The sequence below is a fragment of the Lissotriton vulgaris genome, chromosome 11 (genome assembly GCF_964263255.1).
Source record: "Lissotriton vulgaris chromosome 11, aLisVul1.2, whole genome shotgun sequence".
In the NCBI taxonomy this organism is placed as follows: Eukaryota; Metazoa; Chordata; class Amphibia; order Caudata; family Salamandridae; genus Lissotriton; species Lissotriton vulgaris.
In genome coordinates this window covers 1069949240-1069972607 of record NC_141699.1, presented here as the reverse complement: position 1 = coordinate 1069972607, position 23368 = coordinate 1069949240, and the positions used below count along the sequence as shown (strand labels likewise).

The 23368-nt window shown below is 44.5% G+C and overlaps 1 protein-coding gene across 1 annotated transcript in view; it reads left to right on the top strand.

Annotated features, from left to right (window-relative positions):
• Nucleotides 1–847: 847 nt before the first annotated feature.
• Nucleotides 848–23368, top strand: part of AP2M1 (adaptor related protein complex 2 subunit mu 1) — a 164070-nt gene continuing 141549 nt past the window's right edge. The window contains exon 1 of the mRNA XM_086944460.1: nucleotides 848–1009. The gene's annotated coding sequence lies outside the window, so the exon portion shown is untranslated. The remainder of the gene's footprint in view (nucleotides 1010–23368) is intronic.

Here is a 23368-nt window from a genome sequence, read left to right as displayed (position 1 = left end):
GCCGCTTTTTAAATTTGTGATGAGCAGGCAGATACTTTTAAGCCTCAAAAGAGGATACAAGATAATATCAAAATAATGTAGAATCTTCTTTTCTTTGATTTCCAAAGCACAATAAGAAGGTAAAAGTAGTGCAAAATACCTTAAGTTGAGGCTTGGTGTTGAGATCCTTTTTGAGAATTTTCTTTTATATGAAAAGTTTTTCTTCCTCTTCAAAATGAATACTGAAAGTTGTAAGAGAACTCTTCATCCCGTCCTCGTCGCCAATGTGAAGAAGTACATCTCAAATGTAGGATGAATAAAAGGTTTCTTTATTCATATATCAAGAAGAAAGGATCTCATCCACACAAGACACAGGCAGGCAGCAACTGACACAGTCCTGGCCTCAAATGGAATCATAACATAGCTACATCATGACATTCTAAGAATAACATTCTATAATCAGCAAGTCCCACATACATAACACAGTGAAGGATACCACACTGCCTCAATTCAGGAAAGACCTCAAGAACTGGCTCTTCAACTGAACCGCAGATCCACCCCTACAGCGCCTTGATGCCCTAATGTGGGAGTAGTCGTGCTGTATAAGAAACTTGGTTGATTGATGAGTGTGCCTGTATACTGACAGTGATCTACCAAAGAGGGCATGAAAAGGCTGAAATTGGATCATAAATTCAAAGTTGGTCCGAACAGGAGCCTCTCAAATACGTTTGGCCCCGGGCCCCCAAACTCCTTAAGATGCCCCTGCAACTGCCTGTGTCATTCAACGGCATTGAGTCTTTCTTTTATTACCCTCGTTGAATTCCGTTAGACATGTCCCTGGGGAGGGAGGAAGGCACCTTAGTCCTTCGTCCATGTTCATAGCCCTGTTTGGCAGTCGGATTCCCTTACGTATGGCGCATTGACGTCACCGCCGCAGCTAGCAGCAGGGCTGGGAGGAGGAGCCGCCATCTTGGAGGCTGGTGGTCTGTGCAGGGAGCGGCGGCGCCCGAGACACGGGCTGCAGGGACAGGTGAGAGCCGCGGAGAGAGGGGACGAGTCAACCGTGGCAGACGTCTCGGGAGGCTCAGCTGGAGCACGGGTGATGGCCGGCGGGGCAGGGAGGGCTCTGGCACGCAGAGGTGTATGAGTGGGTGGGTCTCGGTTTTCCTGAAGGGGGTGTCGACTGCAGCCGCCTGACTCGCGCTTCCCGAGGTCCTGACAGCTCGCATATGTCTCCGGTAACCCCCGGGGGTCGAGTAGCGCTGCTGTCTCCAGTGATGGCAGCTGACACATCACTACGGAGACGAGGGTGGAGCAGACGCTGAGGACCGGTGGTGTCCGCTACCCGCTGGTAGATGTTAACGGTGACACCGCCGGTGCGTGGAAGGGAGATGCATGGGTGATGACAGGCTACCTCCACGGGGTGCACGGGAGAGGAATGGGAGCTGAGGTTCCCGGTGATGGATGCTGAGGCAGGCAGCCTCCCTGGGTGGGGGTGAGTGGCAGAGCATGGGTGTTTATACACTACCTCCAGGGGGTGAGGGCAGAGATATGGGTGCTGACAGACTGGCTCCTGTCATTGCATCCAGATATATAATACAAGTAACGTTACACCTAGAACAAGTAACGTTACTTACACTTGCAGCAAGCCATAACTATTGGCTTTATCAATGATGGTTAGTTGCATAAAATAAAAAAACAGCAACCATGGCTTCCTTGAATATAATAGTGAACATGCGTCAATTGTAAAACGATGAGACGCTGAAAGAACTATAATCCTTTCCTTTGATCTTCTTTCACCCCTTCCTTTTGATAAACTGGATTCTCACGGGCTGTGCGGAATAGGCATGTGTGCTTGTAGACAACATCCAAGGGCGTGGGGGAGAGGTACAGTTTCTGGCCGACATGCTTCCTCCAAGGGGTGTAGAGCAGATGCATGGGTGCTTATAGGCTACCTCATCCAGGTGTGGGGCAGAGGCATGGGTGCTGACAGGCGAATTTCTTCCAAGGGATGTGGGTAGGGCTGCAACCTTGACATATGTTTTGTGGCTCTATAGGCAATGTGCCGATCATGTAATAGTTAATATAACATAATCTGTTTTCTATTTTTCATATAGTAGTTCTGTCTATTTCCTTTAAAGCCTATGTAGAAATAGTTTAGATATTTTTTTTTTACATCCGTTCGTTCTGTATTTGTTGTTTCGGTTTATATTTCAGAGTTAAAAACACCGGATTGAATGTTTTGTTCCTGTGTTCCGTTACAAACATCATTCAGACCAATAAAGGCTGGTTATGTGGCTGCCCTAGGTAGGTGCATGTGTGCTGAGGTCTCCGGTGATGGTCACTGGCAGGGGGTTGGTGGAAAGGAGCGTTGCAGATGGAAGTGTTGACATTGGTCCCGCTTCCCCCAGCCCAGCCTGTCATATTATACGGAAGATGGGCATAATACTCCAATTATGTTTTGGTGTGTTCGTGGTGTTTTTTTTAATAAGAGGTATCGTATTAGTCACAAATAGGTAAACTATGCGCACTATAAACTGTTTCACTATGCTGGTTGAAAGGAAATTTGCCGATGGGAGACCAAAATGGAGAAACCGTGCGAGTTGTAGGCAGTGATTGAATTTACAGTTCTTAAGCGCCGCCCAGCACCTCACGCCGATCTCCTAATTGATGCATTTTCTTTCCGTAGAATGAGGTGGAGAATGCTCTAGAGGGTTTATCTTCCCACTGAGTCCACATGCTCCTTTTCATCTGAATGTGATGTTTCGAAAAGCCACGCCTGCTGTACTGAGTTATGATGTTCAGCCACTGTTCTTTGAATAGCACTATTGAGCATTGGGGCCATTTCTGGAAATAGATGAATGAGGGATGTCGAGCAGTGGGTATGATGTTAGTGTGATGCTTTGCGGTACCAAGTGTGGTTTAGGATATTAAGGAATTCGTTTTTTCATGTAGTGCAATCAAATTATCACTTAAGGTAGCCAGCCACAGAAAACACCATGCTGTCCACTACCTGTAGGATAGTTTTCGTCCCCATTGATAGTCCTTTTATAATGGGACCAAAATGGTTTTGGTTTTAGGTCGTGGCAGTTTTCTCTGCCCATGTTCTGACCTGTTGTAGTTGTGAAATCCGTGTTATATTCTTTTTTCGGAACTATGAATACTCTTTTTGTATCTGTTTGTGTACCTTTTGGAACTTCCACTGACTGATCATGTCCCCGTTTTGAATGCGTTTTCGCTGCTATTGGGGTTGGGGGGTCATTGATAAGGCAGTGCCTGTCGCCGAGGACCCATTTCCGCTGGTATTATCCAGGCTTCTCTCTGTTCATGGCTTTGACAATGGTCTGGAGATTTTGGATATGGCAATGTTGATAACTTGTGACTCTGCTTCCGAAGTTTTTTTTTGTCGAAGGAGTTGATGAAGTTAGGTTTCATGCCTTAATAATCCTCGCCCTTGCAGTTTTTTGGCATTTTTTGTACTTGGCTACCACCATCCTATAGTTCCACACAACAGGTCAAAAATCTGCATACCAATATTCTAAGGTAGCCCAACATTTACATAATGTCAACTGAAAATAAAATTTCTTCAGACTACTAGTGCAGGATGTTACAAAAAACATAGGTGGGTCAATAGTCTCACACTGTCACTGCTGCTTGCAAAAAAAAACTCTGTTCAAATAATAGACTACATTGCTGTTGCCTTACTTTCATGTAACCGACATTTTTCTACATGTCGGTGTTCTTTCCTCTAAACTACTTTTCTATATGAGAGCACATAATTTTGCGTAGCACATACCACATGTTTTCTTCTATGAGATTCAGTGAGATGAAGAGCCAGTATTGTCAAGGCCAAGCATAACCCATAAAATGTTACCCATTATGGATGATTGATAATTGTTGAATGCATTCTGCTACCTATTGGGTACAAGTCTGCGTGGTGATTAGGACAACCTAGAGATGGGGTTGTAGAGAATAGGCTGAATCTAATGTACACATTTCTGCCGTTGAGAACTGGTAGCCGAGCGACACACCAGTTGTCTGCAAAGGTTTCCTACAATGACTGATTCTAAGAAGAGATTGCGTATCTCAAGCAGCAAACACACATTTGCTGCTTGTAATAGAAAGGGGTTGGAGTGAAGAAGTACTAGATTAACTCGTACTTGCAGCTTTTCTTGACAATCTTTTATTCCCCAGTTTTGTGTGTGTGTCTGACTTTTGCTACAGTTTCTTTTGGGAGTGTTTTTTAGGTCAGTGTTACATCTACAGCCGTCCTTGTGACTGACCAACACTGGTATTTGCGAAGCACTTTCTGGTCTGAGATCCATTTGGTAGTTCTCCAATTATTCATGTTGCATCTTAAATTTTACTAAAGCCCTGTAAAATGGCAAAACGCATTCGAAGAATGTTGAAAATGCAGGCTATCAAGAGTTTACTTTCTTTGAATCATGCCAACCAGGTGCAACTTTTTGGCCTAAAGTTAAAGAATTGGTGGCAGTTCCTGCCCTATTAATCCTAGTCAAAAGGGGTGATTTGTAAACATGTACAGAAGCAATAAAAGTGAATCACATTTCCTGTTGAGTGTTGAAACTCATTAGTCATTAAAAATATGTTTTAGACCTAAGAAAATAAAAACGAGATAGAGGCAGATGAATGGAAAGTGACCGTCGAAGCTTGCTATTTTTGAAAGAATGAGCTGACCTCTTTCAGGCTAAAAAGAATGCATCTGGCTGGCATTATGTTTTTTGGAACTGTTAAGCAATACCATTTTGTTTGATACTAATTGGTGTGACATATTTTATGATGAAACAGAATCCTGAATAAACACGCAGTACAATATTCCCTATGGACCCTAGCCTCTCCCAAAAAAAAGCCTGCTGTGAAGCTATTGCAGGGCTGGCGTTTGGAGCTGTATGCAGGACTCTTGCTTGTCTCCTTCCCAGGCTGGACAATTCCCTGCTGCTTCTTCCCTACCCGAGGTTGCCTGCCCACTTACGTCCTCCTCTCCTTCCTTCCTCTCTGGACAGCTGCAGAAGACTGACATGAATGGCAGATTGTGCCCACCAGTGCGTAATGCGGGTTCTTGCTTAGTGGTAAAACCAGCTCTGTTGAGGTTACGGGGTGATGGTGTTAAGGCAGAAATGCAAAAGCGTTATGAATACACTAAAGGCCCTGAAATGCAGAAGCAGAGCAAGTGAAGATGTGTAATCTATATGCTAGTGTCTGCCCAAACCCCAGAACTCCATGTCTTTAGCTATGCCTGCATTTTGAAGAGCGGTTTGGGCAATGCGAAACACATTGCTTTTGTAAATTGTTTTTAATATACTGCCTTGCTTTTAATCGTTTTCTCTTGTTTAATCTCATTCTAGTAGTCTTTGCGAAACCTTTAACGCCGTGACTTTGTTTTTTTAAGCACCGTGGCGCCGGCATTTTGCAGAGACCATATCTTCTTGGCCTTCAGGAGAATGCACCGGAATTTCGTTAGTTAACCCTTGCACTTGAACAGTTGCATTTTCCTTTTCGATAAATCCCCTCCCCAGAGCGGAAGATAACCAGAGAGCCAGCAGGCCAGCTGCCTGGATGATAAGCCACAATCAGCCCCCACCCCTTCCGCCCCACTGGCTGAATCCTCTCCATGGAGCTCCGGTGTCAGACTTGAAGCTGCTTGTTTTCTATCTCATTTCTTTAGTCAACGAGTTGGTGTACCAAGTGCAATTGGGAGAGGTGCCCAGAGTGACGTTTTCCGCTCCCTTTCTTAGCAGGCCTCCTGAAAGCCGGTGGCCTGTAGAGCCCAGTAGGGCTAGCGCTGAGCTAGTGTATGTGCACCCGCCTGCAACATGTGTATGTAATTAGAGAATCTAACGACTAGATCATATAAGCCACCCCTGTGCATTTTTCAAGGACATCCCTTTCAGGCATGAAGCTGCCTTTCTTTTTTCCTTGTGAACAGAGTCGAAGGATGGATGTCTAGTGTTTTTGAGGGATATGTGCTCGGCATCCTGTTCTTTCCCTGTGGCTAAGTAATGTGGTGCCCAGTTGTGCTGTAGCAGTCAGTCTGGTTTACCGATCTTTAATGGGCACATGCCTTTTCCAAGTTTTTTTGTTACACTTTTTAATGAGGTCTTATATTCTGTGCGTTTAAAAAGTCTCGCTGTATGCAATCAGGATACCTGGGTGCACATATTTATGATTTTATGCCGTGCATTAGAGCTCTGCTCTTGATCACTTCTTATCATAGTATCGAGGCCTGGTGGGCTAATTACTCCACCGTCTAGCTCGTCGTTCTAGCTTGTGACTATCGTGTTGATGCTGCTACAAAGTTGCTGATGGGGCTTGTTGTGCACCAGGTGCTTGTGACTGTTAGAAAATCCCCAGAGCTTCTGAAGTCATCTCTGCGAAGTCTTAGATTACATGACTAAAAACAATATTTTTCGCGCAAGGAATGCTGGCTATTGCAAACTGGATGGCAGAATCCTGCCTTCAATTAAACCCGGGAAAGACCGAGCTAATGTTTCTGGGAAAAAGACAGGAACTCGTGCTGGACGACTGGTGGCCAGCAGAACTGGGCACTGCCCCAGTCCCCTCAGACTTAGTGAAAAGTCTGGGAATCCAGCTTGACGAAAACCTGTCTATGAAAAAAAATGTCAGCAATATAATGAGCTCTTGCTATTACAGCCTACGGCTGTTGCAGAACATTATTCCTTATCTCCCCTTGAGCCATCGCAGGACGGTAGTCCAAGCATTAGTAATTAGTCGGATGGACTATGGCAATGCTCTGCTGGCGGAAGTAGGAGTCACGCAGCCAGCAAAGCTCCAAGTCATTAAAAACACGGCTGCCCGGATGGTTCTAAATCGCCCCCCAGGTACCCGATCGCTCCCCCTTCTGAAGGAACTGCATTGGCTGCCGGTCAAAAAGGGAGCTTTCTTCAAAACATGCTGCCTAGTCTTTAAAGCCATGAGGGAAATTGGCCCAAAATATTTACAAACCAAACTATGCAAGCTGACATAGTCTTGTAATTTAAGATCTGATAAAGCTCTCCTAGCAATGCCGCATATCTATCGGAATAGCCTGGGAGGTAAAGCCTTTTCATACGTCGACCCCAAATACTGGAACTCCCTAACGGAAGTGCTTTGAAAGTCCCCCCTCTTACCTGACTTTCAGGAAACATCTGAAAGCCTTCCTATATTGATGACATGCTCTGGGTTTTCGCTGCTCTTGGCAACTGAACTAGGTAGCGCGGAGATGCCCCCGGGTGATTCATGCGCTTTACAAAATACCAATAACATAACACATTGGATACACTGTGTTCCAGTGTAATCATGTCATGTAATAACCATAGTGTCACATCATTTAAGTTTGTGAAGACATAACGTCCTCTGCCTCTGATGCAATGTGCCTTGCATGGACAGATCAGCCAACAATATGTCATATAAATGTGCAGCAAATCTGAAATTGCATATTTTTGGATAAACATATCACCCAATTAGGATTGCCAGGTTACTTTTAGCTACTCAGAGCAGTTAAAATTGGTACCTAAAGTAATATGACAACTTAAAGTGTGTTATACGGCAATAAATAAAATAAAAAATGGAAATACAGAATTCCTATACAACCTTGAGCGTTCATATTTTCAAATAATTAAGCATGGTACCGTAACTGGATTGATTGAAGCAGACAAACATTTAAACTTCAAAAGACCACCGAATTAAAACCGAGGGCAGAAGCATATTTAGCAAATATGGTGAGACATTCAACCTTTGACACGTGCCATGGGCTAGAATTGCAAACTTCTAACTAAATATATTCAATTGAGATTTATGACAGTTTGGCATATTAAATTACCTGTATTAAAAAAGTTTCCAGATGGCATCAGTTCAGATTTGTTTGCTCCAGTGTGTGTGGGGGAGCCTATTTTTGTTCTCGTCATCTTACCATTGACACGCGTTATTTACTCTGCATCTACTTTACTGGAGACTTGAAGGTTTACATGCAAGGTATGCTCATAATGCGTTGTTTACAGGGCAGACTGAGTTTAAGATGGCCATCTAAATAAAAAGGTTGTTGCTTCCGATACCTGGCTTCAGTATTTTCAGTAAGGACAGGATTTACATAATTCAGCTGTACCAATGGAATCCAGAGAATACTCCTTTTTTTTTTTCCAGGTAAATAGGCTCAACGTCATCCGTGAAGCTTGATGCATGCATTCACTCAACCAAATGCAAAGATGTGAAAATTGGTCATGACATGACTGTATTTCATACTCCGTATCTCTAAATGTTTTCATGGATTAATGCTGTAGTTGTCGTTCATAAGAGAACCATAATTATCAGTCTTTAAACATAAACTCTGTGTGTGTGTGTGTGTGTGTGTGTATGTATATATATATATGTATATATATATTGTAAACGTGATTCTGCAGCAAATGAAAGACATGATTTTATTTTTTGATAAAAGTTCTGCTTGGCTTTTGGCATTGTCAGTACTAGATGACTTGCAGTCAAGTGGAGTGGTTCAGATTTTGTTTTATGTTGTGGAATGAGTGCCAGCCAATGAAATGACATCTTGGCATGCTCTGCCTCGGAGCCTGACGCATGCATAGGTGTAACTTACCTCTTGCCCTTTTCAACTCCTTGGCTGTACTTGATAGTCATGTAGATTCCATGATGTGTAGGTATTTGATCCGTCTGACTCAAGTTATCTTTTACAAAATGTGGATAACTTAACCCCTCTTCAGCGTAGCTGTGAGTCCGTTTCCGTTTTTGCAGACTTCACCTAACTCACCTCGATATTGAGAAGAATTTCATACTAATAGGCCCTATTTCTGCACTCTGGGAAATGTTCATGGCTGCTTGCACACAGTGTTCTGAATTACATCCACCCCATATTCTTTTAGATTTTAGTGACCTTCATTCTTGTGGAGGGGCACATACTTCAATGATTACAGTACTAAATATTTCAACATTTGTATCAGGCATTCAATAGTTGATTAGTATCAATTGCTTCATTGGTAGTAGTGTTGGGTAAGTGTGCTAACGGCTTTAAGAGCACAGAAATAGCCCTGTAGTGGATCATGCAACTCGTGTTTTGTTCTTTGAGGCCCTAACCATCACCATTGGGCGTCTAAAATCTGCTGCACTGTCATCAGGGTTGGTGGCTTCCTGAGAATCAATAGCTGGCCTTCTAAAATGTTTTTGTTTTTTTTGCCTTGAAATGGGTACAGCTAGATTAAGTGATTAGTGTTTGGAATAAAAACTCATGTACTGACTTTAGATGGGCCTGACTGAGTATTTTTTCCTGCAAACTTTTTTCCGACAAGCTTTCTCCTTTAGCCTGATTGACTTGATTCAGTGGCCCAGCTTGGCTTGGTTGGTCCATTTATATTTTAATATGCCGTGAACTTGTGTTAGTGTCTTATTGGTTGTTGACTACATGTGGGTGAAAGTACATTGTCTAATTCGTTTTTTGCTTTTTTTAGGGGATTGGTGTGGGCGTTTATTTTTTGTTTAGTTTTACTTTCCAGGTTATGTCCTACCTCCCTAGCTTCTTTAATAATACTCGAATCAGGGTTTCGTATTGGGGGATTATATGTTTTATGGTATGGTAAAACATCCAGAGCTAGAATCTCATATAGGAGAGTAGTATGATTGTCTCAGAAATACTCGGATAGCGGAGTTTGGATCCATTGAAAAAAGGTTATGAAAGCATGTGTTTCAATAATGTGTCACGATACCTAGGACTTTGGCATATATTGGATCCGTTGTCAATTATTTTACCCCTCTGCACATCTGGTGATCGATCCTTTTGCACAGGGAGATGAGCCACAGCTACCTGAAGCTCAATACAGAGAAGACAGAAGTCCTAGTCCTCGGGACAACCCCGTTGGCATGGAACACCTGGTGGCCCACCATGGGTAATGATTTTGAGTATGAGCCCCCTCCTCCTTTTTTGTATTTTATAGAATACAAAGAGATCTCATTTCCTTTTGAAGAACTTTAAAAAAAAATTTATGCTTGGTTTGTAAGTGCTTTGTGACGTACAGTATAGAAAAAACATCCTTGTTGTTCAAAAGTTTCTTAATAGCACATTGATAGAACTGCACCAGCTGACTTGTTTCGCCCACAGCAGTCACTGACCAGGACTTTCTCAAGGCTGAAAAAGATGTTAATATGGCAGTTTCAGTCTATGTTGAGCACAAGGCTAGAGTAAGCAAACACCCAGTGATGAACGTTAATACCTTCAATGCTACAGCAATTCTCCCTGGGTGCTGAACTCCCTTGAATCCCATTGTTCATGACGAGCTGAGCTCGTCCTGAGCACACGAGCAGTGTACTGCATGACGAGCTGAGCTCGTCATGAGCATGAAAGGGGTTAAAGGTGCATATATTGGAAAATCCAACGTGGTGGTTTTGTGCTCTTAAGTGGTGAGCTACAGTGGCGATAGTAGGAACAATTATTAAAAGGGAGACAAGTGGAGGATGAGAAGAGGAAACAGAAATGAAAAAATAAAGAGGAGACAAAGACTGGAAAACAAAGAGAAAGCAGAAGACTCGGGTATCAGAAAGAATAGACAAGGTAGGATAGAACAATCACCAAATTGTTTCATAGTGGGGATTGCAGTATGTGTATAGCTACAAAAAGGGTCTATCAGCCTATTTGTGTTAAGCATGACGATCAGAAAAAAGGAGAATGTAAAGAGTTGAAAAGGTAAGATGGAGTAATATCTAAATAGAGTATTTTTGGAGAATTTTCACCAGGTATGTAACCACAAAGATCTATCTTTTCATTTATGTAAAACAGATGTTGCTTGGCAAAGGTATGTCCAAGCCTCATTCAATTTGTAGGAGATGTTAAAGTGAAATAGAAAAGAGGCTAAAAATATAGAAACCTTATTCCCAGTGCTGGTTTAGCATTCGTAAAAACAACTATCATTTAAAACAATCTTTTGCATCATACAGTTCATACTGGTAGTTCAGCATAGCGTATTATTTTGGTAAAAAGTGTATGCCACATGCATATTAGTTAAATGCAAACAATACATTAGGCAATCAAGTACCCATCTTTAAATAAAAATTTGTGTGGATGTTTTCCTGTAATTACCAAGTCTCATAAACTTTTTTTTTTTTAATAACTTTTTAGGTCATTGATAACGTAGTATGGTTCGTGTGCTCATCGATTAAAACTTCTACTATCTTCATTTTAACATTATCGATGTTGTATTCTAAAAAAGGTGATGGAAAGAGAACAGCAGGTAGTAAGAGAGATGCAGGGGAAGAGACTGGTTATATTGGGTTTAATAGTCAGCAGGCGGGGAAAGCAGGATGATGCAGTTGTTTGCAAGTTCCCAGAATGTTTTACTGAGTTCCCTGTAAGAAACCCTTCTACAAGTGGCGAGTGCCACAGATTTACGGTGGCGACTTAGTATTTAAACTGCTATTAGTTATGCCGAATTGTAATATCGGAGGTATAGATAAGAAATTACCACTAGTGTTGTGAGCGAACACAAGGCCGGGGTTGTGAAGCCGCTATAATGCGGTAGTCGGAGACGAGCTCAGAAATACGTATGACAGTCATCGGATAGTGCTCTGATACGTCCATACCGGAATACTCAATTCACAGTAACCAGTGTGTTCTATCAATGTGCTATTAAGAAACTTTTGAATAACCAGGATGTTTTTTCTGTACTGAACGTCAGAAAGCACTTACAAACCAAGCATAAAAAAAGTAGTTCTTCTAAAGGAAATGAGATCTCTTCGTGTTCTTTAAAATACAAATCAGGAGGAGGGGGTCATACAAAAAATCATTACCCACAGTGACCATTTCGAGGCTGGAAAGGTCCAGTGCCTCGAGTGAACCCTTTCCACACCTAATGTTTTCTTAGACTGGGCAATACTATCCCGAACTGGGATCCCTGGACCTTGCAAAACTAGGATTACCTAGTGGCCCACGACCACGCCAGGAATCTCGGCATCATTCTAGACTCCTCCCTCTCCATGAACCGACAGGTCAACGCTGTTGCCTCAAGCTGCTTCAACACCCTCCGTAAGACTTTCAAATAGATCCCCACTGAGTCCAGGAAGACCGTTACCCATGCACTCATTACAAGCAGACTGGTCAACGGAAACACTTTACGCCGGCATGAACAAGTCTCTACTCCGCAAGCTCCAGACAGTACAAAACATTGCCGCCAGACTCGTCCTCTCCATCCATCACCACGAGCACATCAGCCAACACCTATGGAATCTCCACTGGCTCCCCGTCGAGAAGACCATTTCTTTCAAAATACTCGCCCACACCTACAAATGCCTACACAACACCGGACCCCAATACTTCAATGGCCGAATCAACTTCCACATACCCAAAAGGAAACTCCGATCCGCCGCCCTCGCTGAAACCCAGTGCATCCACAGTGTCAAATCAGGGGGGGAAGAGCTTTCTCCCACATCACAGCCAAGACCTGGAACGATCTCCTGATAGACATCAGACGCTCCCCCTTCCGGAACACCTTTTGGAAGGCACTCAAGACCTGGCTTTTCGGCTAAACAGCACTGCTGCCCCCCTCACGGGTGAGTAGCGTGCTTTACAAATACCCTGATTGATTGAGGAAATGTAGTTAGCCTAATGTGGCAAAGATTTTTGGAATAGATTTTATACAGTTGCATTGACGGAAGGAGGCTAGTGATAACTACTTAGTGTAACAAAGATCAAACCTTGCTAATTCATATTAGTTTTTAGGTCGAGCAGACCTACTCAATGCGTGAGCATTGAGAGTGTCTGCTTCAGACCTTTTGTGGCCCGTATTTAGGAATGTGGACAGCTACCAGACGCGTGCTTTGACGAGGTCAGATTTCACCTCGGGAGCGAGCGTCTGGTAGCTGCGCATGCGCGGTGCAAAGCCCTTGCTCACACACACACACAGGCAGCCCCCACCCCTCTGCATGCACGCACACACACACAGGTGCGCGCATGCACACGCAGGCATACGGCACACATACAGGCACACTATCCCCTACCTCGCATTCTCTCTCAATCACACATAGTCACGCATGCGCACACACATTCCCTCGCGCACACACGTGCGCACACGCTCCCCCCCACCCCCCCCCCAGGCATACACACAGGCACGCACGCACTTCACATCAGCCCTGGGCCCCACTCACCGACTGCGCTCTTCCGGCGGGGCTCCTCACGGCGCGGCGCGTCTCGTCTCCTCTTCTCAATCGGGGCTCCCTCAGGTTCGAGGAGCCCCGCAACAGGCGCCACACTCCTCCTTCTCCCCGGCCCCCTCCTGGGGACCCGGGCTACCTCGGACCGGCAGGGCGCTCCATGCGCCGGCAGCTCGCGGACCTCGGGAGGCGGGACTTCCGGTCGGCCGCGACCGGATTGGCCGGCCGGCCAAGAGCTTCCGGGTCGCCGCAGGACTTGTTTTTACCCGTAATGGCAGTGTCCAAAGCAAACTATAAACCCCTCACTGCAACGTGCTGTTAGCTGAAAAGCCAGGAACAGTGGATGCATTACATGAAGGGTCAGTTGCATTATGCTGCAGTGGAGGAGTAAATTATCCAACGGGGTTAACAAAATCACGCATCTAGGAAAGGAAAGGTATGGGCCATAATGTGACACAATCTGTAGCAACATTATTTCTTTATTTCGACATTTTAGCAACTATTGCAAAAAAACTAACACTGCTTAGAATGACGTGTAGAACTTTTGGTTTAATACATTTTGATTCGTTTGAGCTAAAAACATTTTTTGGGGGTGAAATCTTCAAATTATTATGGAGAGGGCGCATTAACACTCCTTGGCAAAACAAATGGGCCTGTTAAAAAAGATATTCCCCACAACAATGCGAGCAGCAGCCAACGTGTTTTGAGACCACGAGAAAAGAAAAATATTGTGCTGGCAGCTTTCTTCCGGAGCTCATCCCAGGCCTATATTCTGGTGCGATATAGAGGGACTGAATGCCTGAAACGAGCTTCGTCTGGAATTAGTGCAATACATAGGTTCTGCTCCAAGAGACCCGCCGGGGGCTGCGACATTGCAAAATAATATTTTAATGCAAAACTCCTTCCTCACAATGAATAATCATTAGTCCCAATTTTGAAAGACGATTGTAATGTAATTATATAGCGCCTAATACCCCTGACGACACGTTGAATGTCCATGTGTTGACATTTTTACAGCACCGCTTCAAACGTGCTCCGGGCCAGAGAGGGAGTAAACCAGGTTTCACAAGCGCCGAGAGTTTCAGCCCGTGATCAACAGGTGTTTGTGACAGGCCCAGAATACATCCACTAAATGACGGATTTGGGATGTGAGGCGGTGGTGTCCCTCCCAGGAAGCATGGCCGGGGGCCTGGCAGACACGTGGGTCGGACTTCTCTCCAGGAAGTGCAGCAAAACATTGTGCCAGAGGGGATCTGGGCTGCAGGGACACGGGCCCAGCGCCGACCCTCCCCCTCCCGCGGCTGGCTCCAGGAAGCAGCTGCACACACACACACATATCCGGGTTTCTCCACTTTGGAAGTATACTGGCTGCAAAGTGTTAGGGAAACATGGCGACGGCGCTGCAAGGGAGGCACAACCAGCTGGATCTGTTGATCCGGGCAGGTAAGGGCTGCAGTGTGCCCGGGCAGAGAGGAGGGTGCGTGCCCCGTGAGCGTGCAGCGAGTGTGTGGAGCGAGCTGCAGGCTGGGGGGGTCTGCTGCCCCCGCCCCTCTCAAAACAAGTGCATGCCACACGGGGTCGGGGCACCACCGATAAGGGGCACTGGGAAGGAAGGGCTTGTCCGTCACGGGGCACTGTCATTCTGGTGTAAAAACAGCAATGCCATGTGTCCTGAAAACTACCGGAACTAACTCGGGCTCATCACGCGCCCCTGCATCCGGAAATATTTACAACAGACTCGGTATTGTCACTGAGTAGACGAAAGCTTGCACTTCTGAGTTGAGACGGTCCGTGCATTGCAACACTTAGAAGGTGCCACAGCGCTTGCTTTTGAACTAGCCACCGCGGAGGTGTTTGGTATAGTAGTGTTTCGGTGTTGCAGTGGTGCCAAACACACGGATCGAGGATTTACTGTCTGATCAGCGCAAGCAGTGTAGTTCCGCTACTTGCGGATCCTTCGGATGAGGAAGGCATCGACGCCGAGTCATTAATAGCCAGTGCTGTCACACCCCTGCCCTCCCCACCTGCCCCATAAAAGGCAGCGGATACATGAAACCGGTGACGCGCAGCGGGACCTGTGCGACTCCTACCGGGACCCGCGGAGCTCCGTTGCGTCATGCTCAGTTCTTGACATAGGAATCTCAAAGTGTAGGTACTCGGTATCCCAGAGTGCCTTTTGCTTCTGAGCAGTGCAGGTACTCTCGTGCTAAATACATTGCATCACTGGTACTCGATACCTGTAAGTGTCTGCCGATTCAAAGCACTGGATGGTGAACAGTGCGCTACGCCCAGCAACTTTCTTGTGAATCTAAACGTCTTCTACTTCTTTCCCGCAGAAACACAAGAGAGTAGATCTAATTTCATACAAGGTGGTAATTGTGCCCCCAAATGTCTTTATTTGACAGTTTCCAGAGCGCATGTGCAAGTCGTGGCATTATGTAAAACTAAGAAACCATAGATCAATCCTGGCTTCCCCTCCTGACCAAATTTGTTATTCAGGACAATTACTTTATCAGCCCCCCTTTTCTTTCTCGTCTCATTTGACAGCACATTTGAAATACGCGGTACAAACACCTTTCTTGGCTTTAGTTTAATAGACTAACGTTGCTTCAAAGGGAACAACACCCGAGACACCCGATTAGGGGTCTTGATTCAATAATCACATCGTCTTAAGAACGTTGTGGGCAGGAATGTATTTAATGTTTTGATACTGTCACCTCTAATAAACCACTCACAGCACTGATATAATCTAACGTACTAGTGTGGCTAGCTTCCGTATTTTAACATTTTTTTTCGTATTTTGAAATGTCTTTATCATATTGGCACGGGTGCACGGTTTACATAGCAGATATTTTGATGGTTCAATTACAGTGTTGAAGCTCAGAACGGGCAGCTCTACTAACCTGCCACCCCTTCACGGTGAGCGCTGAATGCGAGCATCCTTTCCCATTTTGAGCATACATACCCATAGTTGCCAAGGTTTCAGATTACTATGTGTGGCATTTGCATAATTATGAGTGACATTTCAACAACTAAGAGTGACACGTTTCTCACGAACAAAATGAAGCACTGAAGACGAGGGAAACCGTTAAATATCACAAATTGCACCCATTTGAGCACCAAGAAACTTTTAGGAGATCTTAAAAGTGCTGCTAAGTGCCAGATGCACTGGGCCAGGGACAGACTGATTTGCATATAGCCAGGTTCTGAGCTGGGATGGGGCAGTGAGATAAATAACGGTGATGGATCAAGCCCTGATCTTTGGACTGGGTAAGAGTGGTCTGCTCAATTCAGACACTCTGTTCATCACCACCCCCTTTTGTAAATCGATTTTGGCCACTATAGGTGTGGCAGGGTATACTCAGACATGAGTCCCTTTCTCACTGCTCCATCAGGATTCAAGCAAGCCGGGCCGAAGACGGCTGAAACGCCAGAAACCGGTCCCCGGTAGCTTGTCTCCTTTCTGGTAAAGAATTGGCTTGGTAGTTTAGTCTGCCCTGTTCCCATGATGCACTGGGCCAGGGACAGACTGATTTGCATATAGCCAGGTTCTGAGCTGGGATGGGGCAGTGAGATAAATAACGGTGATGGATCAAGCCCTGATCTTTGGACTGGGTAAGAGTGGTCTGCTCAATTCAGACACTCTGTTCATCACCACCCCCTTTTGTAAATCGATTTTGGCCACTATAGGTGTGGCAGGGTATACTCAGACATGAGTCCCTTTCTCACTGCTCCATCAGGATTCAAGCAAGCCGGGCCGAAGACGGCTGAAACGCCAGAAACCGGTCCCCGGTAGCTTGTCTCCTTTCTGGTAAAGAATTGGCTTGGTAGTTTAGTCTGCCCTGTTCCCATGATGCACTGGGCCAGGGACAGACTGATTTGCATATAGCCAGGTTCTGAGCTGGGATGGGGCAGTGAGATAAATAACGGTGATGGATCAAGCCCTGATCTTTGGACTGGGTAAGAGTGGTCTGCTCAATTCAGACACTCTGTTCATCACCACCCCCTTTTGTAAATCGATTTTGGCCACTATAGGTGTGGCAGGGTATACTCAGACATGAGTCCCTTTCTCACTGCTCCATCAGGATTCAAGCAAGCCGGGCCGAAGACGGCTGAAACGCCAGAAACCGGTCCCCGGTAGCTTGTCTCCTTTCTGGTAAAGAATTGGCTTGGTAGTTTAGTCTGCCCTGTTCCCATGATGCACTGGGCCAGGGACAGACTGATTTGCATATAGCCAGGTTCTGAGCTGGGATGGGGCAGTGAGATAAATAACGGTGATGGATCAAGCCCTGATCTTTGGACTGGGTAAGAGTGGTCTGCTCAATTCAGACACTCTGTTCATCACCACCCCCTTTTGTAAATCGATTTTGGCCACTATAGGTGTGGCAGGGTATACTCAGACATGAGTCCCTTTCTCACTGCTCCATCAGGATTCAAGCAAGCCGGGCCGAAGACGGCTGAAACGCCAGAAACCGGTCCCCGGTAGCTTGTCTCCTTTCTGGTAAAGAATTGGCTTGGTAGTTTAGTCTGCCCTGTTCCCATGATGCACTGGGCCAGGGACAGACTGATTTGCATATAGCCAGGTTCTGAGCTGGGATGGGGCAGTGAGATAAATAACGGTGATGGATCAAGCCCTGATCTTTGGACTGGGTAAGAGTGGTCTGCTCAATTCAGACACTCTGTTCATCACCACCCCCTTTTGTAAATCGATTTTGGCCACTATAGGTGTGGCAGGGTATACTCAGACATGAGTCCCTTTCTCACTGCTCCATCAGGATTCAAGCAAGCCGGGCCGAAGACGGCTGAAACGCCAGAAACCGGTCCCCGGTAGCTTGTCTCCTTTCTGGTAAAGAATTGGCTTGGTAGTTTAGTCTGCCCTGTTCCCATGATGCACTGGGCCAGGGACAGACTGATTTGCATATAGCCAGGTTCTGAGCTGGGATGGGGCAGTGAGATAAATAACGGTGATGGATCAAGCCCTGATCTTTGGACTGGGTAAGAGTGGTCTGCTCAATTCAGACACTCTGTTCATCACCACCCCCTTTTGTAAACCCCTTCACGGTGAGCGCTGAATGCGAGCATCCTTTCCCATTTTGAGCATACATACCCATAGTTGCCAAGGTTTCAGATTACTATGTGTGGCATTTGCATAATTATGAGTGACATTTCAACAACTAAGAGTGACACGTTTCTCACGAACAAAATGAAGCACTGAAGACGAGGGAAACCGTTAAATATCACAAATTGCACCCATTTGAGCACCAAGAAACTTTTAGGAGATCTTAAAAGTGCTGCTAAGTGCCAGAAATGGAAGGACACTTATCTATTACCCTGTAACCCGATCTTACTGTGAAACACGTGTAACCATAAGGGCTGCCCAGACCTCTGAGGCCGTAACCTACCACAGCCTCCACATAATTTAGCATAGACAGTGTTAACACAACATTGCAGAGCAAATGCATGATTCCATTAGCATAGCAAAAGTTATAACTATTTGCATTGTAAATGACAAAGCTATTCATTCGGCTATTTCCAAAACCAACACATTAATAAAAAAAAAGTCATTTACAATACTAATAGCTCAAACTTTACTAATGCGAGACCTATTGCATTGCAAATGCTTGTTGGTATCTGCAAGACAGCTTTTAGCCATCTGTAGACGAAAACCCCATGTGGCTTATACCAAAAACGGAGTCCTGCCCATTGTTACCATTGTTTGGTTTTCTTGTCATTCTCCTTTTCATCCTATTGAATAGCTTCCCTTCCTCATGTTTGTCCTTCTGCTGGAGCAGTTTCTCTTTGCTGACCTTTTTTTTGTCTGACTCATTCTTCCACTTTGCACATTCAGGGAATTATAATTTTAGGTCGAGCCTAAGCATCGCATGCGCTGTCTCCCAAGACATGCTGTATCTGCTCTATGGGCTTTCAGCACGCACTTCGCCTTTCATTGGAGTCACAGAACTATGGTTGAGATCATAGAACTTAGTAGGCAGGGACTGAGTAATCCTACCACCGCAGTACCCATGAGCCCGAGACCGACTAGCTATAGTGTCTCACATGCCCTCCTACTCACTCAGAGGAACAAGTGATTAGACACCCCAGAACACAACTCTCTCGACCCTCTCGGGAATCGTGGTTGCAGGACACACCCTTTCGCTCTCACTCCTACTAGTCCACAATAAGATCTGACAGACACGAGAAAAGTTTAAAATGGTTATTTTAACTATTGTGCGTTAGTATGCAGTATATGTGCCACAATAAGTACGAAAATGCCTAACACAAATACGGTCCGCATAGTAAGTAGTCCATAAATAAAAAGGAGCTGTCAATATCAAAGACAGGGTAGCCTAAGCCCCTCCCTTCTACAGAGTGATTATATACGAGAAGATCTCTGGGTGTAGGTAGCAGCCCCCGTACCTTAGCATGCACAGTCGAAAGTTCTACATCTCTGGTGCTGTCACAATTTTTTCCATGGAAAGATCCCTCTCCAAGTGTGTGTTAGCTATTCTGTGCATAGCTATATGACAAAGTACCTGTTCCCAAACAGCTGCATTCATGTGTTTTGTCTAGTTGCGGATGCCTGACAAAAACAATATAGCATTGCCATTTGACCTGGTCTACGGTGTGCAGACTAAATCCCGGGAAAGTACAGAAGGCAAAACCAACGGCAGGTTCTGTGTGAAAGTACAGTGTGGCACAAAGCAAAATATGTTTAAACAGTAACGTGCGCAAAGCAGAAGACTGTCTGCAACGTGCTCATGCCAACATAGGAAAAACCAATGGAAAGTGCCCACACCTCAATTATTGGAATTTATTTAGAAAAAGACAAGTGTAAATCAATGACACCTGAGCAGGTAATTTTATTTATACCCCTTACTCATATTTTTGTTTTTTATGGAGTTTCTTTTAGAGACAGAAAAAAATACACTATAACAATCATCACAATGGCTAAACGACGTATACAAAATTCCAAAGGAAAACAATCAATATGACACATGAAAACACAGAACACAACATATTAACACATCAATTCATTAATATTTACAAATGAATTCCTATTTCATGACAACTAAAGCTCAGTGACAGCAAGAGCATAAACTGTGTTTTTTCTTTTTCACAGAAACACTTAATGAAACAATTGGCTCCTGCAGAATGTAGACGCGTTTCATGTTCGAATGACACGTTTTCGAACCCTCATCAGGGCTTTATGAGTTGTCTGTGAGTATCAGGCTCCTTAAGTTTAACCAAAATATACCAAGAAGAACGCTAACACGGAGCCGGTTACATCGCCTCCCGTGAGAGAGGAAAATGATGTAAGCGAGTCCTTAAACCTAAACTCCAATACTCGCAGAACCCACACTCTCCGCTACGTGCATAAGACCTAACAGATAAACTCGTTCAATTCAGAAACTCAGATTCTATTTCTATTTTACAACACACATACATCAAAGGCAACCAGTTACCAGGACCCCTGACGAAGGGGTGTAGACCCCGAAATGCATTGGGTTAAAAGTGTAATTGTGTTGTACTAAAATTGTTTTCGATAATTGTATATGAATTTTTGATTTTTTGATGCAATGTTCATAAAATGACATGAATGGATTTTTATTGACTAAACTTGTGATGACTTAAGAACAAAGAAAAATATTGATTAATGTTTTCATTTGTATAAATAACTAATCGTTGTGCTCACTGGAGTCCTGGAGATCTAGCGATCCCAGGCCACATTCATAGATTACTAAGGGTTTAGCAGGCACTAATCTGGTGCTGCACACATATCGAATTAATGCCAGAAGAGTGAAAAATCTGAGTGCAATACCCTCACCCCCATACTCATCAGAGGAAGCACCTTGTTGGGCAGGCGCTGCAATGCCCAACGGGCCCTGTGAGGAGGCTCTTTGCCAGAGGTCTTTTCTGGTTGCCGTCATGAAGCTAAGGGTATTGTGAGAGGGTTTATGTAGTGAGTAGAGGGAGGATGACGTGAGTGTGATCTAAAAATAGCTACATGGATCTCCGAGGGTAGTTTTATTCACTGAGTTCTTGTGTGCTGTGCGTTAAATTACTGACTGGTGAGTCGTAGACTTAAGGTCTGCAGAGGGTCGACGCATTTCATGCTCTATAACATCCAAACGGATCTAGGCATTTCTTCAGGACTTAAAGATCTTCTACTCATAAGGGATGGCTTTGACTAAGTGAAACTGAAAAAGAAAGCCATGTCCTCTAAAGTCTGGACTCAAAAGTAGTCGTGTGAGTGGTGAATAAAAAAGGTTAAAATGTATAAATTCTGGGAGAAAGGCACCTCTTTAGAAGGATTAATTATCCCCAACTGTATCCGACCAGGGTTATCGCTAATTTAGCGATTGAGAGAAACTCCAGTCGAGTTTCCAACCCGTGCGGGACCTACCCACATCTGGCAGTCACGGGACCATTGACTAAAGCCATCTGTGATGCCAAAGCCTCTGAGGACAGATGCCCATCGTTCATTTCTTGGTTTGGCAGAATACTATGCATGTAGTCTGTTGAGCCACTAAGAATGTTATGGAAAGTAAAAGTTTGTGTGGCCGGAAGCGCAAAATACAGCTTTTGAGGTGGTCAAAAAAGCTTATCATAACAGCCCCAGCACTGAGTGTGTTTTGTTAAATTCATCTATCATTAAAGCGGATGCCAGAGCGCATGGTTTGGGCACTGTACTCAAAGGATTAGTGGCAGTGAGAAAACTGTGGCTTTTGCGTCCAAGTCACTCAAGGTATATTAAAAGCAATACAGCACCATCGAAAGGGAAGCTCTGGCCTATGTGTTGGCAGTCAATAAATGTGGAACATATATTTGGGGCACTAGGTTTTAATTGTTGACTGATCACACACTTTTGATGCACATTTTTACGAGGAGTGGCAATGGAAATAAGTCATCTAGGTTTACTAGCTTGGTTTCAAAGTTGCAGGAATATAACTTCCCCATTAGGCACATCCCAGGTGGAAAGAATTTTCGTGCAGACTGTTTCACGCATGGCACTTGAGGAGGAGGAGGACAGCTCTGTGGGATGATGCAGAATAGGTGGCATTGGTTAATGATATATCTGAATACAAATCAGTTGTAAGTGAGCAAGACTGGATCAAGCCTTCAGAGGAGGGTACCGCGATGATTACAGTTATGGAATACACAATCAAAGGATTGCCTGAAGTGAGAAATGTACAAGGAGAGTTGAAAATATTTGCTCAGGTTGCTGATGAATTTTCGGTGGAAAATAAATACATTTGTGCTCAGGAGAGCTTTTTGTTCCTCCTGCCAAGCTACGTGGTATGGTTATATCACAGGCTCGTGATGGGCATTTGGGGTGTACCAAGATGAGTATGAGAACTAAGCAACATTATTGGTGGCCATCTTTTGATGTTAAAGTTAAATCTTTGATCAGTGTTCTGAGTGTTTTATTGTCTGACAAGAATTGGAAAGGTAAGAGTATTCCATTGTGTTCAACCCCTTTTCCTGATCAAGCTTGGGAAAAATTGGGGTTGCATTTATCTGGACCTTTTTCCCCCTTACCAGAATCTGAGGTGTACTATATTACCATGCATTTGTTGCATCAACATACTCAGTCTTGAGTTTTTTAGACCAAATATTTGTATGGGTGGGGGGGAGGGTGCTAAATTTCTGGTCACAGTGGCGCACATTTCGTTTCTGAATGCATGAGGAATTTTTTACAGAGCATGTATGTTGAACATCTCATGGTTGCATTGTATGCACCATCTTTTAACCGTTTGGTTGAGCATGCAAATAGAATAATTAAAGAAGGGTTGCAAACCGCTTTGGGTTCAGGACTGGATGTTATGAAATTTATTGAACGCAAAGTCTGGGCATATTATAATTCTCGTTGCACCATTATTGAGGGGTCAGAACATTCATACTACTTTGTACCCTAGGTGGTTGAGTGAAAAAACGCAAGTAAATGCTGAAATGAAGCCAGGTAAGAGAATAATAGCTGCCAGAGGTGGTGCACATGAAAACCAGATTTGATGGTGAACATAGTAATTCTGTTGATTTACGCGCAGGTGATTGGGTTATGATCAAAAATCCCATTAGAACAATGAAAGGGGATTCCACGTTTTCTAATCCTGTACAGATGGATAAGGTAAGCAACGGTTCTGCACTTATCGTGGGAAAAGGGTGGTGGAATAAGACTGCTTGTCAGACTGACCTGATCAAGTGACTATCCTGAGCAAAAGGAGAGAAA